At 41.2% G+C, this 16,436-nt stretch overlaps 1 long non-coding RNA gene across 1 annotated transcript; it reads left to right on the forward strand.

Annotated features, from left to right (window-relative positions):
• Positions 1–6,802: 6,802 nt before the first annotated feature.
• On the forward strand, positions 6,803–9,200 carry LOC139837707 (uncharacterized). The gene is made up of 3 exons (XR_011754338.1): positions 6,803–6,854; positions 6,947–7,021; positions 9,148–9,200. It is a non-coding gene; the product is annotated as an uncharacterized lncRNA (long non-coding RNA).
• The last annotated feature ends 7,236 nt before the right edge of the window (positions 9,201–16,436 follow it).

Here is a 16,436-nt window from a genome sequence, read left to right on the forward strand (position 1 = left end):
GGAAAATCAAGGCACATAGTCTTCTTATGTCACATAGTAAGCATTCAATTAAGTTGATAAACAAGGTCTAGATATATCCAAACCAGAGAAATCATGTATCTACCCCCTAACCCTAAACTCTGTCTCATGAAGTCAAGCATGAAGATATGTGGTTTTTGGTTTCAAACATGGAAATTTCAAAAACCCTCCCAAGAGCTTCATTTTAGAGTGACTAAGAAGGATATATGCTTAATTTTTCGTATTCATGTTTTCAACTTGTTTAAATCATGGTCAAACCTATGATTTGACCAAGATTCAAATGGGCATAATTTAAAAAAAAATGAAAAATCAAGGCACATAGTCTTCTTATGTCATATAGTAAGCATTCAATTAAGTTGATAAACAAGGTCTAGACATATTCAAACCAGAAAAAACATGTATCTACCCCTATATATCCCTAAACTCTGACTTGATTATGAAGTCAAGCATGAAGAGAAGTGGTTTTTAGTTTCAAACATGGAATTTTCAAAAAGCATACATGCTTACTTTTTCATATTCATGTTTTAAACTTGTTCAAATCTTGGTCAACAAACCTAGGATTTGACGAAGATTCAAATGGGTATAAAAAATTAAAACCAAGGTCTGCTCATGTCATATAGTAAGCATTCATTTAAATTTATAAACAAGGTCTAGACATATTCAAACTAGGAGGAAAATCATGTATCTACACCCTAACCCTAAACTCTGTCTTATGAAGTCAAGCATGCATGAAGAGAAGTGGTTTTGGTTTCAAGCATGGAAATATCAAAAACCCTCCCAAGAGCTACATATTTGAGTGACTAAGAAGGATAGATGCTTAATTTTTCATATTCATGTTTTAAACTTGATTAAATCATAGTCAAATTAACCTAGGATTTGACCAAGATTCAAATGGGCATAAAAATTCAAAAAAAAATGAAAAACCAATGCACGTAGTCATCTTATGTCATCTAGTAAGCATTCAGTTAAGTTGATAAACAATGTCTAGACATATTCAAACCAGAAAATTTATGTATCAAGCAACTCCTAACCCCAAACTCTGTCTTATGAAGTCAAGCATGAAGAGAAGTACGTGGTTTTTTGGTTTAAAACATGGAAATTTCAAAAACCCTCTCAAGATCGAGCTTCATTTTCGAGTGACTACGAAGGATATATCCTTAATTTTTCATATTCATGTTTTAAACTTGTTTAAATCATGGTCAAACCTAGGATTCGACCAAGATTCAAATGGGCATAAAAATTCAAAAAAAACAATAAAATGAAAAACCAATGCACATAGTCATCTTATGTCACATAGTAAGCATTCAATTAAGTTGATAAACAAGGTCTAGATATATTCAAACCAGAGAAATCATGTATCTACCCCCTAACCATAAACGCTGTCTCATGAAGTCAAGCATGAAGATATGTGGTTTTTGGTTTAAAACAAGGAAATTTCAAAAACCCTCCCAAGAGCTTCATTTTGGTGTGACTAAGAAGGATATATGCATAATTTTTCATATTGGGACCTCACGCATTAGTCCATGCTCACTGAAGGTATGAATCCATGCTCACTGAAGGTATGAATCCATGCTCACTGAAGTGTGGGACCTCATGCATGGGCACCACACGTAAGTGACAGACCTGTTGGTGTAAATACTCGGGTGATTATTATACTGCATTAGTACAAAGTTTCCTATGGATTCAAGGGTAGGAAAGCCAAGTTAACTCATTTTCATGACTAAGGAGGATCTAGGCTTACTTTTTCATTTTCATGTTTTAAACTTGTTTAAATCTTGGTCAAACAAAGGATTTGACCAGGAATCAAATGGGCATAAAAATTCAAAAAAGAAATCAAAAACCAAAGCACATAAGCTTCTTATGTCGTATAGTAAGCATTCAAGTTGATCAACGAAGTCTAGACATATTCAAACCAGAAAAATCATGTATATACCCCATAACCCTAAACTCTGTCTTATGAAGTCAAACATCAAGGGTTTTGGGTTTCAAACATGGAAATTTCAAAAACCTCCCAAAAGCTCCATTTTGGAGTGACTAAGAAGGATCCAGGCTTACCTTTTCATTTTCATGTTTTAAACTGGTTTAAATCTTGGTCAAACCTAGGATTTGACCAAGATTCAAATGGGCATAACAAATTCAAAAAAAATAAAAACCAAACACATAGTCTTCTGATGTCATGTAGCAAGCATTCAAGTTGATAAACAAGGTCTAGACATATTCAAACCAGAAAAATCATGTATCTACCCACTAACCTTAAACTCTGTCTTATGACGTCAAGCACGAAGAGAAGTAATAAAGCATCCTTAGGTCAAACAATGGTCTTTTAAGTAGTATCAGTTTAATGATGGTTGACCTATTTTTAACTTCATTTGTGCACTAGTAGATATGATTTGGCCCATTTTTATCCATAGGCTCATCTGATGTGATGTCTGCTATATATATTGTCTTCGATGAGTAGCACACTCATTACATACTCACACCATAGAACGAAGATGAAACCCCTTACCCTCAGTGACGTACGCAACATGGTGTTTGGGTTGGATGGCCCACCCTATTTAAAAATGTTTTAGTTAGTTATTTATGTAAAAAATTATCACATATAAAGTGCAAAAAAATAGTAAGGTGTGCCCACCCGGCCTACGGTTGTTTTGTGCGTCCTCCACCGCGTACTCATCTTGATCTCTGACGATGAACATAGTTCTTTAGAAAACATGCAACACTTACAGTTGATAGGCCGTTGAAATGCTAATCAATGATAAAACCTGCTTTTATACATCCATTGTACTTTGATTTAATTAGTCCCTCTAATGGACCCCAACTATGTGTGCTTGAGATTTGGCAAAATGCTTTGCCGTCGTGCCACAAAACAAGTAATAAACAGACCAATCAAGTTTTAATCATTGCTAGACCTAACTAAGTGTTCAAGTGTTCGATTTTGACCACATTAGAGTTGAGGGGCCAAACATAATTCTTAAATACTTGAGGGACCGAACATAGACTTCTAAACACCTGAGGAACAAGACAAAGTTGAGTACTATTGTTATTATTAGACTAGTCACAATGGGGAGTATCATATAATAGTATCATGCATATGATACTAGTGTACGATATTATTTTAACAATCCATAGTATCATCATGTAGTAGTATAATATGTTACATGTATTTAGTGATTTGTAGAATATCAATACAAAAGTGTGTACAAGATTTGTTTGGCAGTAATTTTTCTAGTTCTACATGCTATGATACGATATCTACCTATGATACCACTATCGTCTCTTTCATCATTAATTGATATGACACATCAACATTTTGCATGCATGTAGTTCATGATACTACTTATGATATTGCCATTGTGAGTAGTCTCCCTTTGTCCTAGAGTACAATGCCAATTTGTTTTCAGAGGCAAACTTAGACTAATACTTGGGCCCGCCAATTATGAGTTGCATGTCATTCGGAACTATATCATCGGGTGCTTGTTTCGATGAACTTTCCAATGGTATATTTTGCGGATGTCATAAAATTAGGCTGGTCATACTATTTCTATAGTGGGTAGTATCATGGAGTAGTATCATAGTCGTGCTACATTTATTATTTTTTAGAATCTCAATGCAAATTTGTGTACAAAATTTGTTTAGCATTAACTTTTCTCGTTGTTTGCGCTATGATACAGTATCTACCTATGTTACACTAATCTCCTCTCTCCTACTTAATTAGCTGCCACATCAACATTTTTTTGGGACCAATGTGTATGATACTAGCACTATCATGTGGGTACCTAAATCTTGAGTCAAAGTTTGACACGAAACCGATGTGGACTTTATTCATGGTGGAAGGGAGTAACAATCATAAGCACATTATTATTATTGATTGAACAATATTTTATTTGATGTGCCATAAGAAGTTTAGAAACTCCTAGCCCCTGGAGGTGTCGTTTTGGCACACGCGTGCATATGCACCCATTATATAAAATAATAAAAAAACAATTATATAAATGTTAATTTTTTTTTGGTATACGTTGTGACATCCTATGTTCGTTCATAAGTTTTCGTGGAAAAACGACATATTGTGTGGCGTGTACAAAAAAGGCAAAAAATGTATTGTACGTAGTCGTGTTACAACATCAAAATTTGTCTTTTTTGCAGGAGCCACCTTTTTTTTTTGAGAAAACTTGTATACCAACATAAAATGTCTAGATATACATGTAAAATTTTAGTTTAGAATTTTTTGACACTTTGAAATATGGATTCACATAATGGGAGCATATGCTCCTTTTGGACTTGAGACAACAAAAAGGCTGTGTGCATCCTGGTTATGCAGAGGCTGGATGTAATTGCTTCTAAAAGTAATAAAGCATCCTTATATCTCTATATTGTCTATATATCTATACCTCTACCTATACCCCCCTTGGATTCTTGAACAGACATACAGTACTAGTAGGGCCTACTATTTATTATTATTATTACCTACTGCAGCCAAAATTTAATATCATCGAGCGGTAAAATTCCCCGCCAACGCCCAAATATCTCGCGCCGCAAAGTTTCAGATCTGCGAATATTGTTTTCCCTCAAAAGAAGGACTGCGAAATTCCCTTCGACTCCTCTATCGCCCAGCTTCGCCCTAGTTTCGCCCGCAAGCCCTCAGAGAAACCGCCCCTCTTACCTACCTCCAGACCTTCACGGCCGCCGCACCGGAAAATCACCGCCGCACTTCGCCGCTCAAGCTGCCACGGCTTCAAACCCCGAGGCTGCCCTATCCGCTTGATCCGCACCTACTCCGGCGTCCACCGCACCGTATCTCGTTCGCCGACTCTATCGACCACCGCACCTGACCAGCTTTGCCGACACCGACGCCCATGTGCACTGCACATCATTTGCTTCACCGACCTTCTAGTTCGGCCGGTGCGCTGAACACTTCATTGACCGCCCAGCATGTCCTTCTTTGACCCCCCAAGATCTGCTTCCCCGGCACCCACTGCAACAGCAGCCCCCTCGCCGACCTCCACGTCACCCGTAAGAACGCGGAACACGTCTAAACGCCGCCCAGAAATAGGTAACCAGACATCCCTGCGTGTTTTGTTCTGTTTAGGAGTATTGCAGCTGATTGTATTTCTGAATTCGTGCTGTATTTTTAACTTACAAGTGCTTGCGTTGGTAACCACCTCATCCTTTAGATTTAAACAGGACGCATAAGTATTTTTTTCCCTGACCTAACCCACCCATTTGCTGAAACTCTACATGGTATCAGAGCCTAGGTTTCCTTCCTGCTAGTGCTAGCCGCCCCAAACAGTACCATACAAGTTCTTCCTTTGACCACAAAAACCACCGTTGAGATGTAGAAATCCAGGCGGCGGGACGCCGCATCAGGTGCTTTGCGTGGGTTGCGGCTATCACACACAGCGATGAGAGTTGTGTGAGATCGGCGGCTACTCGCGCGGGGACAAAGAAGAGGGTGAAGATCGTTTTGGTTTAGAAAGGAGAGAAGAGGAAGTTAATCCGTGGCAGAGAGATATGGATCCGTGCGAGGTGGAGATGTTGGAGGCGTGCGGAGTGGGCCAAGCCTTTGAGCGTAGGGCAGAGCCGGAGGTTGGTGCTGGACGTTGACCAGCGCGAGCCGGTCGATGTGGCCAGGTGCGGTCTGCCAGGTTGGCCAGGGCTGCGCCATCCGAGTGGAAGTGAGGAGAAAATGGAGATGTGAGGCTTTGAGGATATGTTGTGATGGAGTTGATGAGGCTGCGGTTGAGTCGTGATGGAGTTGATGAGGCTGCGGTTGAGTCGTGATGGAGTTGATGAGGCTACGGTTTAGTGGTGATGGTGATGGTTGTGGATTTGTCCAGGGGAAAGGCATGCATGCCTGAGGTGAGACTGGTTGAGGCCTGACCGGGGGATAGGCATGGGTGCTTGAGGAGTGGATGGTTGAGGCAGGAGTTGGCTGGGGGTTTGTGGGAGAGACGGAAGAGGTCAGTGGCCGGGCAGAGTGGAGAAGAGAGGCTGAGGACATTGAGGCGAGTGTGGATTGTTCTGCGAAACTTGTGTGGTGAGGCAGCCGGGGTTGTTGAGGACGTGTATGGTTAGGAGTTGTGCGTATCCCAGATGGTTGAAGCTGGATGTCTTCGCTGCTGATGAAGAGATGAATCGAGATGACAAGATGATGGAAAGTGCAATGATGTCATGTATCCTAGGAGTTATGCTGAAAGTTCATTACTCGTAGTTGTCATATGTGTCATGTTGTTGTTGCAAGATGGCCATGGTTGTTTACCCATGATCATCTTGAGGGGGTGTGTTGGACCATGAGTGAGTTTAGTAGTAGCGCTGTAGTAATATTGTATCCAGTGTGAGGCCCATAGAGACCCATGTCCAGTGGTATTGTGACCCTAACTCAGATGATATAAATACAGAGTGTGGTGGTCTGAGTGACCTAACCCACCCATTCGCTGAAACTCCACAAAATATGAGCCACCAATCACGAGCCGTTGAATGTTCTACATGTCCACAATTGACAACAACAACAAAAACAACAACAACAACAACAACAACAACAACAACAACAACAACAAAGCCTTTATTCCCAAACAAGTTGGGGGTAGGCTATACAAGTCCACCATTGACACGATTACAATTTCTCACTATTTGGCCGTAGGCTACTGCTCTAGTTACATCATGTTTGATATCTTCTGCGATCCTGTATTACATGTTTATGCACGTCATAATGCTTCTACTACTGTTTGGTGTCAATTTAATTATAGCAAATCCTTGACTCGTAACTGTTTGTTGTTATTACACGTGCAGCAGGCACATCTTACACTCAGAAACGTAGAGTAAAGCTCGCCTATAATCATGTAAGTACTGCTTTGTTTTTGTATATTGCTTAATGCAAACTTCTATATCTTGGATCCTGTTTCTGTTTACAATTGGCCTCTCCTTCATGCAGAGGAGAAATAGTGAGGCACCAGGTTCTTCTGTCCAAGTACCTGATGAGGTCCGTGTGACTCAAAAAAAAGCTCACGTAAGTTCCCTGTTTTTTTGGAATGTTAATTTACCTCCTGTACGTAGTTCAGTTGCATCATTTTCTGTATGTTGCACTACCTAAGGTGCCTAATGGAATCTAATAAAATATAAACAATGACCATATGGAACATTGCACACTGCCTTTGACCCATCTGGCATCCGGCATGCCTGGGTATAAGTTACATGATTTGGCTATCTTAAACAAGTCCTGAAATTGTATTATGTTAATTTTTTGCCTGTTGCTCATTGAGTTTGCCTGTTGTTCCATGGCTAGTGCATGAAGTTTGATAGAAATGATCCTAGCTGAAATGATGCACTTCGTGTTTTTTTATTGCTTTATTCCTTACCTAGCTTCCTATTCTACTTGAAACATGATTGCTTTATTCCTAACCTAGCTTCCTATTCTACTTGAAACATGATTGCTTTATTCCTAACCTAGCTTCCTATTCTACTTGAAACATTGTGAAAAAAAATAGTTATATTACTTATTTAAATGTCTAGCTTTGTTTTTCTGAGTCCCATTGACATGATGTGGTATATCCATATTCAAATGATCTGGCTGTTTATATAATACGTTCCATGTTCAATTGCTTCATTCATTTTCTAGTAATCTACTAGTAAGTAGCACGTGCTTTGCACGTCACGACATATATAATTTTAAAATATATTTCCATATTTTATTTGATGTTGATACTTATTATTTTTTGCTAAAATTGGTCACAAAGCCTAAAGTTTGGCTTTTGAAAAACTAATACACCCTAAAAGAAGTAATGGAAGGAGTAATATGTGAGTTCACTACAATTAAGTTTTTTAGTCAGTATGAAATGGAAGTATACCCTAATACGAAAGTGACACAACTTTTTCATGGACACCCATTAGGATTATGTATATTTTTGTGATTTGAGTCGAGAATTTTTAAGGATCTATCTTACCTTTTGCGGCATGCATATTGCACGGCAAGACTATCTAATTTATATATTTCTACCATATTTTTTGAAATTTAAAATACATTATCCAATATCTATGTATAAATTTACTACATCAATACTTTTTATGTGACCCACACATGGCCACCGTTAGATTTTATATCAAAACTGGTTGTCATGGGGAAAAAAGTTAGACCTTAATATGAGTAAATACGAAATATTAGTACTAAATTAATATATAATATTTTATCAGCCTTGGTTGGTGGACCAATGAACTTAGTATCTTCGAGCTTGAAGATGGTTCTTGTAACATAGTAATTGCTATTTGTTTTCCTAGCACAGAATTATATATCAATATCTTCACATAACCATGTACGATGAAGATGATATTTTTCATAACACAGTGCCAATGTAGACGATGGCTTGTGCTTCTATAAACTCCCAAAACAAAAATGTTTTCTTGAGTAAAACAAAAGAACGACTGAGATTAAATGATACATGTTTGGTATTAGGGGCGAGATGGATGATATTAAATGATACCATGATACCCTTTCGGGGGATTACACTATTTTAAATTTTGAGGGTATATGAAAGCTAAAGCCTTAGATTTTGTTGGCAAGTGAATGTTGTCATTGGCCCTGTTATGGATTTTGCATTTCATTGCCACTACTTGTACTGACATCTCGCTTCATTCGTGTTTAATTCGGTCCCGTTGGTACTCGAACCCAGGTGGGCTGGTCGCGCACCGCAAGCCTTGCCACCGAGCTAGCACTCGCTCGCATTAAGAAATGCCTCGTTATGCTTAATTTAAATGTTATGGCACTTCATACAAGCCATACAATTAATTGTTGCATTGACCTTCTACGTTGTCGAAGGCACTATCTGAGTCATGCTTAAATCAATCATACATTATTTTCCTAATTGTATCCAATCCAACATGCACATGTTTTGACTGTATTTGGCTATTTGCTAGATTTCTTACGTGGCAAGACTGGCTTCGTTATTTGGCACATGATGTCTAGTTGCTTGGTTCATTGTATACATCATCGCATGATCTAGTTTGGTTTGTTCTAAGAGGCATGTGGCTTAACTGGTTTCTTTGTTATATCTGCCCATGGTTCTTTCAAAATTATGTCAACAGTGTTGTTTGTTTGCCGTGTATTGTATTGCATTTTAACTTGTTTTGTCTTAGTTTCAGCCTGCAAACAAAGCTGTAATGTCAGTAGGGACAACCCATTTATCAAGTGTTGCCGTCATTTCACAGAGCAACAAAGTGATGTGGCACGTGCTCTCATTGGTCCACCGAGTCCAAGACACCAACCGTTCAGGAAGAAATAGATGTACGAGGCCCTATTTTTGATTGCTTGCTATGTTATATCAGCTCAATGATGCTCTTGAAATTGGAGGTCTTTTATTGCATCATATGATGTTGTAACTTGTTTTATCTAAATTTCAGGCTTCAAATAAAGCTACAAAGCCAGAAGCAAGGACCAATGCCTCAAGTATTGATGTTTCACAAAGCAGCAGTGAGAGTGCATATTGCTCGCATAGGCCCATGGTATCTATTGCTCAACTAAATCCGGCATAAAGAGATTTGGGGGATGCACTCCAAGAGGCAGTTGATATATTTGGGCGGGAAAACAAAGATGCTGATGAAATAATTGCCAACACACGCCAAGAGATACATGAATTGAAAAATAGGCAAACTTTGACAGAAAATGTTCTAAAGAATCTCCTATGCACTTGTCATGGTAAGCCAGTTGTGATGTGTCTGGGAATTGAAGGTGTCTAAATAAACTTTGATTCTGTTGTTCAGTCAAGTGGACTGTTGATGCCAATGCTGTAATTAATTACTGCTCAAAATTTCGTTCAAAATTTCGTAGTCTGTAATAATTGCAAATTTTGTTGTTGTACTAAAATTAGATATGTTCCATGTGGCTGCTGTATTTTGTGTGAAATAATATCCTGATGTGTACTTCAATTAAACCATAAATTGGCTGCATGCTGAAAATTTGAATCTGAGCGCACGTGTGAACCGTTTTCTGCTCGTAATGCAATAAAGGCTGTTTCTTCGAAGACTACGAACATGGTAGCCCATTAATAATACCTTAATAATTATGCCTGCTAGCAAGATAGATGGTCCTTATTATAGTCAGGCATGCCAACTTGTATGATTAAAAGTAGTTCGTACACATTAAATCTACCATCTGCATTTTTCTCTGTAATAACTTTTCTTTTTACACAACTCAAAACTTGTCATGCTAATATGAAATTCGAGATGGCAAAACCTGGGAAAGATAAAGATATCGCCAAAAACTCTTTCCTGCGAAATGCTGGGTTTTGAAGCCCAAGTCCAAGTCTTTCTCTGCTCAAGTTTTGGAGGAACAACTCCAAGTAGAACGAGTTGCAACAGCTATGCTAAGAACAAAAGTTGACATGTTGAGATCGAGATTAGAAGCATGTGATGCCCTACTGCACGAGGCCAATCAAGTTCGTTATAATCTCCCAAAGACTAAGAAAATTCCATAGATAATTGGAGATGAACACTACATAGTGAGTACATTGGTCTTGTGAAATGTTTCCTTAGATTATGGCACCGTTCCTACTTTTGTTGGTGGATGCATTTATCTGCGGTTGGGATCAACTAGGTAGTTGTTCCTGTGGATGTTATATAAATTAATTGCATAGCCTTTTTCAATCAGTTCAAACTTAAATGGTATCATAGCCAAGGTCTCAAGTTTGAATTGTCGAACGTGTGGTTTAATTTAATCTCAGTCGGGCGGCAAAATCTCCCACCAATCTTGATATATTTCAAACGCATTTTTGAATGGGATTAAGAAGATAGGGACTATAGATCATGATCATGGTAGTGACCGGTATTTAATGTTATGATGATTTGATTTTGCACTCGGCCTTGAACAGAGGTACTAGTACGGTCTCACAATTTTTTATCATTATAGTTGGACCTTAGCCAAATTAAAAATCTCATAGCGGCAAAACTTCCCGCCCACAAAATACAAAAATTTCACACGCTTCCAAATTCTCATTCTACCCCTGTGGAGATGACAGCAAAGTCGGTTGGTGGGGGGTATGCCCGTCATTTTTTCGATCACCACCTCCCTAGCCCGGAAACCCTCCCAAAAAAAATTTATTTCCCTCAGACCACCCACCGGAACTTCCAAGTCCCTCTCTCCCACCTCCACGACCACCGCACCGGAACATCCCCGCCGGACGTCCCTGGCCTACCCGAGGCCTCGCGATCCTCGTCATCCGGCTGCCTGCCGGAGCCGCTTCATCAACGCCGTCATCAACCGGACCGTATCATCCCCGCCGAACCTCGAAACCATATGCTCATCCAGCAGTCTACCGCAGTCGCTACAGCTGCGGTATCGTCCACCCCACCGGAGCCGTCGGCCACCGCATCGGATCTTGCTCACCGACACCGCTGTGCATGAACCGGATCTGCTTCACCGGCGCCGTGCATGATCTAAACTCTTCTACTATCGCTTTTCTATTGCTTGCCTGCAAGTTCTTGTTTAATCTTGGGGGAACCTGTTTGTGCTAACGACGCGCCGTTACGTTTTTTGCAGATGAGATGAGTAACCATGAATTGTAATGGCCGTCTCTCCAACCCCAAGTAGCACATGTAGCGTACTTCATCACCGGATCTATCAACCCCAGGAAGATCTGCTGTGACTCCCACTGAGTGCTTCTCCTAATGTAAGTCCCTTGTTTTAGCGCCATGTTCTGGGTTCAGATGCTTGTTTGTCTGAAGCTCTTTTAGTTCATTCCTAGCTATGACCGTAACACCTTTCTATTTTCTAGTTCATTGCTAACTTTAAGCGATTGAACATTTTGGTTTGCATTCCCTGCTCTGTAGATGTAGCCATCATAACTTCTATCTTGCTCAGTCATTGTTATAAAAAATTATAGGCTGCTACTATTTTGTTCATGCCAATCTTGTTCTCCCTGAACATGTTGGTTTGCATTCCCTGTACTATAGGTGATGCCATTGTTATTTCTATATACTTCGTTGTAAGCTAACAAAGTAACTGCCTGCTATTAGTTCCTGCATGCTACCACTCTGCCATCCTGCAGTACAAATTTATTTGAACTCGTCACAGCAGCTACTTCCATCATAATTTTGTCTGCCATCTGATTCTTCAAAAGCTGCAATATTAACTTGTTTCTCTTAATTGGCATGACGCTCACATATAGAATGGTGAACATATTGGTGTGCATTCCCTCTTCTACAAGTTCACAGGTGATCCCAATATATTCCGTTTCTGGTCCATCCTAAGCCGTAGCATTAACTATCCTATATGTGTTGCTCATTACAACTTTATATCCCGAAACAAACTAATTTGTTTCCCTCATCTACAAGTTTATGAGTGATGCCATTATAACTCCTATCTGTTTTATTCCTAGCTATTATAGTAACATCCTGCTATTATTTAGTTCATGGCCAATTTTAAGTAATTGCACATGTTGGTTCGCATTCCCTGCTCTATAGCTTTTGGAATCGTAACTTCTATATTTGGTTTACATTCTCTGCTCTGTAGATCTAGCCATCATAACTTTATCATGCTCAGTCGTTGTTACAAAAATTATGGCCTGCTACTATGTTGTTTGTGCCAATTTTTACTCCATGAACATGTTGGCTTGCATTCCCTGTACTACAGGTGATGCCATTGTTTTGTATCTAGTTCATTGTAAGCTAACAAAGTAAGGACTTAGTTTGGCATGCTATCACTCTGCTATCTAGCCTGTAGTATAAATAAACTTGTCATACTACTAGATAATAATTTTGCATGCCATCTTGTTCTTCAAAAGCTGCATTATTGACTTGTTTCTCTGACTTGGCATGACGCTCACATATGGAATGCTGAACATATTGGTTTGCATTCCCTCTTATACAAGTTCACAGGTGATCCCACTATATTCTGTATCTGGTCCATCGTAAGCTCCAGCATTAACTATCCTCTATGTGTTGCTCATTACAAGTTTATATCCCGAAACATCTTGATTTGCATCCCCTTCACTATAAGTTCAGGAGTATTATTTAGTTCACGGCCAAAATGAAGTAATTTCACTTGGTACATGTTGGTTCACATTCCCTCCTCTTTAGCTTTTGCCATCGTAACTTCTATTTTTGGTTTACATTCCCTGCTCTGTAGATGTAGCCATCATAACTTCATCTTGCTCAGTCGTTGTTACAAAATTTATAGCCTGCTACTATGTTGTTCATGCCAATCTTGTACTCCCTGAACATGTTGGTTTGCATGGGACTCGACATTAGTAAGTCTGTTGTTTCATTCTAACATGCTCTGTTATATTGGCTATTGGTATGCGGCATGCACTCTTTGTTTGCTTATTGTGCGCATTACAATGATCTTGTTATAACGACGAAATGATTAGTTCCAAATTCTTTGGCAAACAATATTGTAGTGTCTTTGCCTTTCCATTGTTGCTGTCTTTACTTGTAATGTCTTTGTTTCAGATATAGGTGCTGCATGGACAACTTAAAAGATTGCTGGATCGCTTCATTGTATTGCTAGGTTTAATTACCATTCAATTTTTCTGGGTTCTGTAATATTTTTTCAAAGCCTTGCAGCTGATGTAATATTTAGTTAGTTTTTATAGTTCTTTCGCGCATTTTTTCTTTGGTGCTTGTGGTAAGTGAGGCTATCCGACAGAAATCATGTGCTGCGTAAATATTCTCAGTAAATCACAAATTTCCATCACTTAAACGGCCCAATTAAGCGAAATCACACATGTGCCGGCCCGCAATATCCTAAAGCGCCTATTATGCCGGCATATAATCACTAACTAAACGGGCCGGCCCACGTACATATTGGGCCAGCCCACTTGCTTTAAGGTGGACCCCACCCACCATCGGGCCGCCCAAGAATGAAAAGTGGGCCACACAAGCTTATTGGGCCGGCCCGCTAACTCGTCGGGCCAGCCCACCTGATTTACCGTGGACCCCACATACTAATTGGGCCGGCCCACTAACTTGTTGGGCCAGCCCAAAAGCTTTTGTGGTGGACCCCACACACTAAATGGGCCGGCCCTTTAACAGGTTAGTGGGACCCACCTGCGTTTTTGGCCCGGCCCACCATTTTGTTGGGCCGGCCCACTTGCTATACGGTGGACCCCACGTACTAAATGGGCCGACCCTTTAACAGGAAAGTGGGACCCACCTGTGTTTTCGGCCCGGCCCACTATCTTGTTGGGCCGGCCCATACGGTGGACCCCACGTCCTAAATGGGCCGGCCCTTTAGCAGGAAAGTGGGACCCACCTACGTTTTTGGCCCGGCCCACTTTCTTGTTGGGCTGGCCCACTTGCTATATGGTGGACCCCACATACTAAATGGGTCGGCCCTTTAAAAAGGAAAGTGGGACCCACCTGTGTTTTTGGCCCGGCCCACTATCTTCTTGGGATGGCCCACTTGCTATATGGTGGACCCCACATACTAAATGGGCCGGCCCATTAACTGGAAAGTGGGACCCACCTGTGTTTTTGGCCCGGCCCACTGGCTTGTTGGGCCAGCCCATTTGATCTATTGTGGACCCCACGTACTAAATGGGTCGGCCCGATAGCAGGAAAGTGGGACCCACATGCTAATTGGGCCGGCCCAATAACTTCTTGGGCCGGCCCACTTGCTTCAAGGTGGACCCCACTTTTTAAATGGGGCGGCCCATTAAAGTTTTGACCAGTCAACCTGAGAGGTTAGGCCCGGCACACGTAACTAATGGACCAGCCCAGCTATATAGTTGACCGGTCAAACTAAGTCACCTGGCCCGGCCCGCAAACTTAATGGGTCGGCCCGCTTAAGACGTGGCAGGCCCATAGTTTAAAATAGCGGGCTATCTCATTTAGCCGCGATTTTTTTGGAGGCTATAAAAGGCTATAGCCGGGTTATAGCGGGCTATTCCATTTAGCCTTTTTTCAAAAAATTAGAATATTTTAGTCATATATTACCAAAAGATAGGAAACTTATGACTCAAATACGATTTGTGATACAACTTACTCAACTATTCAAGGCAAACAAATATTCAATTATTTAATTCACAAGTTTTATCTAATTATATTGAATGCAAATTTGGAAAACAAGAAATAAAAAAGAAAAGAGAAGAGAAATTCAAAATGCGGGAGGTTTAGCGGCTAAATTTGAGGCTAAATAGGGCTATAGCCGGCTATTAGCGGTTTTTTCTCATTTAGCCTACAACTGGCATAGCCGCAGCGGCAGGTCTCCCGAAAGGCTATAGCTGGGCTATAGCCAGGCTATAGCCGGCTATTTAAAACTTTGGGCAGGCCTCGTGTGGGCCTACCATCTACCACGGGGTTTAGCCGGTTAACGCCGTTAACTGGCAGTTAACGGCATCTGCCACGTGTCAGTTTGCATGACGTCAGCAGTCAACAGGCTCCCGGAAACACTTCTGCAACGGTCTGATTTTCCGTGGCGGAAGGGCGCCCAAGCGCGATGGACCGAAAAAAACGTGGTAGGACTTTGCCTGACGCAGTTTCGACAACAGAACCCATATCGTCGGGTTAGGCCCATAGGCGACGAAAAATACCCCTTAGCGGACGATTTTGGGACGTTGTCTATCAGAACTTTTCTTGTAGTGATGGTGTTGTCAAGGGTTTGGTCTTGTAGCAGGGGTTAGTCCAATGATCTGCTTGTGTGATTTAGGATGAACTTGCCCAGTTGCTACCGTTGCCATGACCTGCTTGTGTGATTTAGTATGAACTTGTCCGGTTGCTAACGTTGCCATGAACTGCTTGTCTGATTTATGATGTACATTGATGTGTGTAGGACTTCTTCTGCGATGACTTTAGCCAGGCGCTTGTCTGCGTTGGGGATTCACAGATCCCTTCCCAAGTTGATTCGCAGCCCACGTTCGAGTCCAAGGTCACCCCTCTGCCCGTGTATGACCTGGTGGCTCAGGTAGCGGCAAAGGTGGCTGCTAGGTTGGCCACCACTAAGAAGAACAAGAACCGCAGGGAAGTGGAGAAGGCCCTAAAGTCCGGGCAGGAAAGGAATGCCACCATGAAATGGCTTCCATTCATGTCCAGCTCCGTGTTGGAGAAGATGTGTGGCTTGACCTAGAGCGGGGTGCGTACTGACAAAGGCTTCAAGAAAGTCCATCTGAATTCCGTGGCTAAGGGCCTAGCTGAGCATTGTGGTGTCTCCGTCTGCTCCACTCAGGTGTACAACCACCTGAGGAAGTGGAGGCAGAGGTGGCTCACCATTAGCAGGCTCCGCGATCTAAGCGGTGCTCAGTGGTGTGAGGACACCAAGTGCATCGTCCTTGAGGGTGAGCACTACTGCGGGCACGTCGCGGTGAGCACCTCAATAACTCAGTTCTCCTCACTAACTTTTGTGATCAGACACGAGCACAACTAACATCATTGTCCCTTCGTATCGTAGGATCACCCAAAGGACGTGGAGTTCCTCAATGTGCCATCGCCAACTACGACGA

This window comes from Lolium perenne, chromosome 3, assembly GCF_019359855.2.
Source record: "Lolium perenne isolate Kyuss_39 chromosome 3, Kyuss_2.0, whole genome shotgun sequence".
NCBI lineage: Eukaryota > Viridiplantae > Streptophyta > Magnoliopsida > Poales > Poaceae > Lolium > Lolium perenne.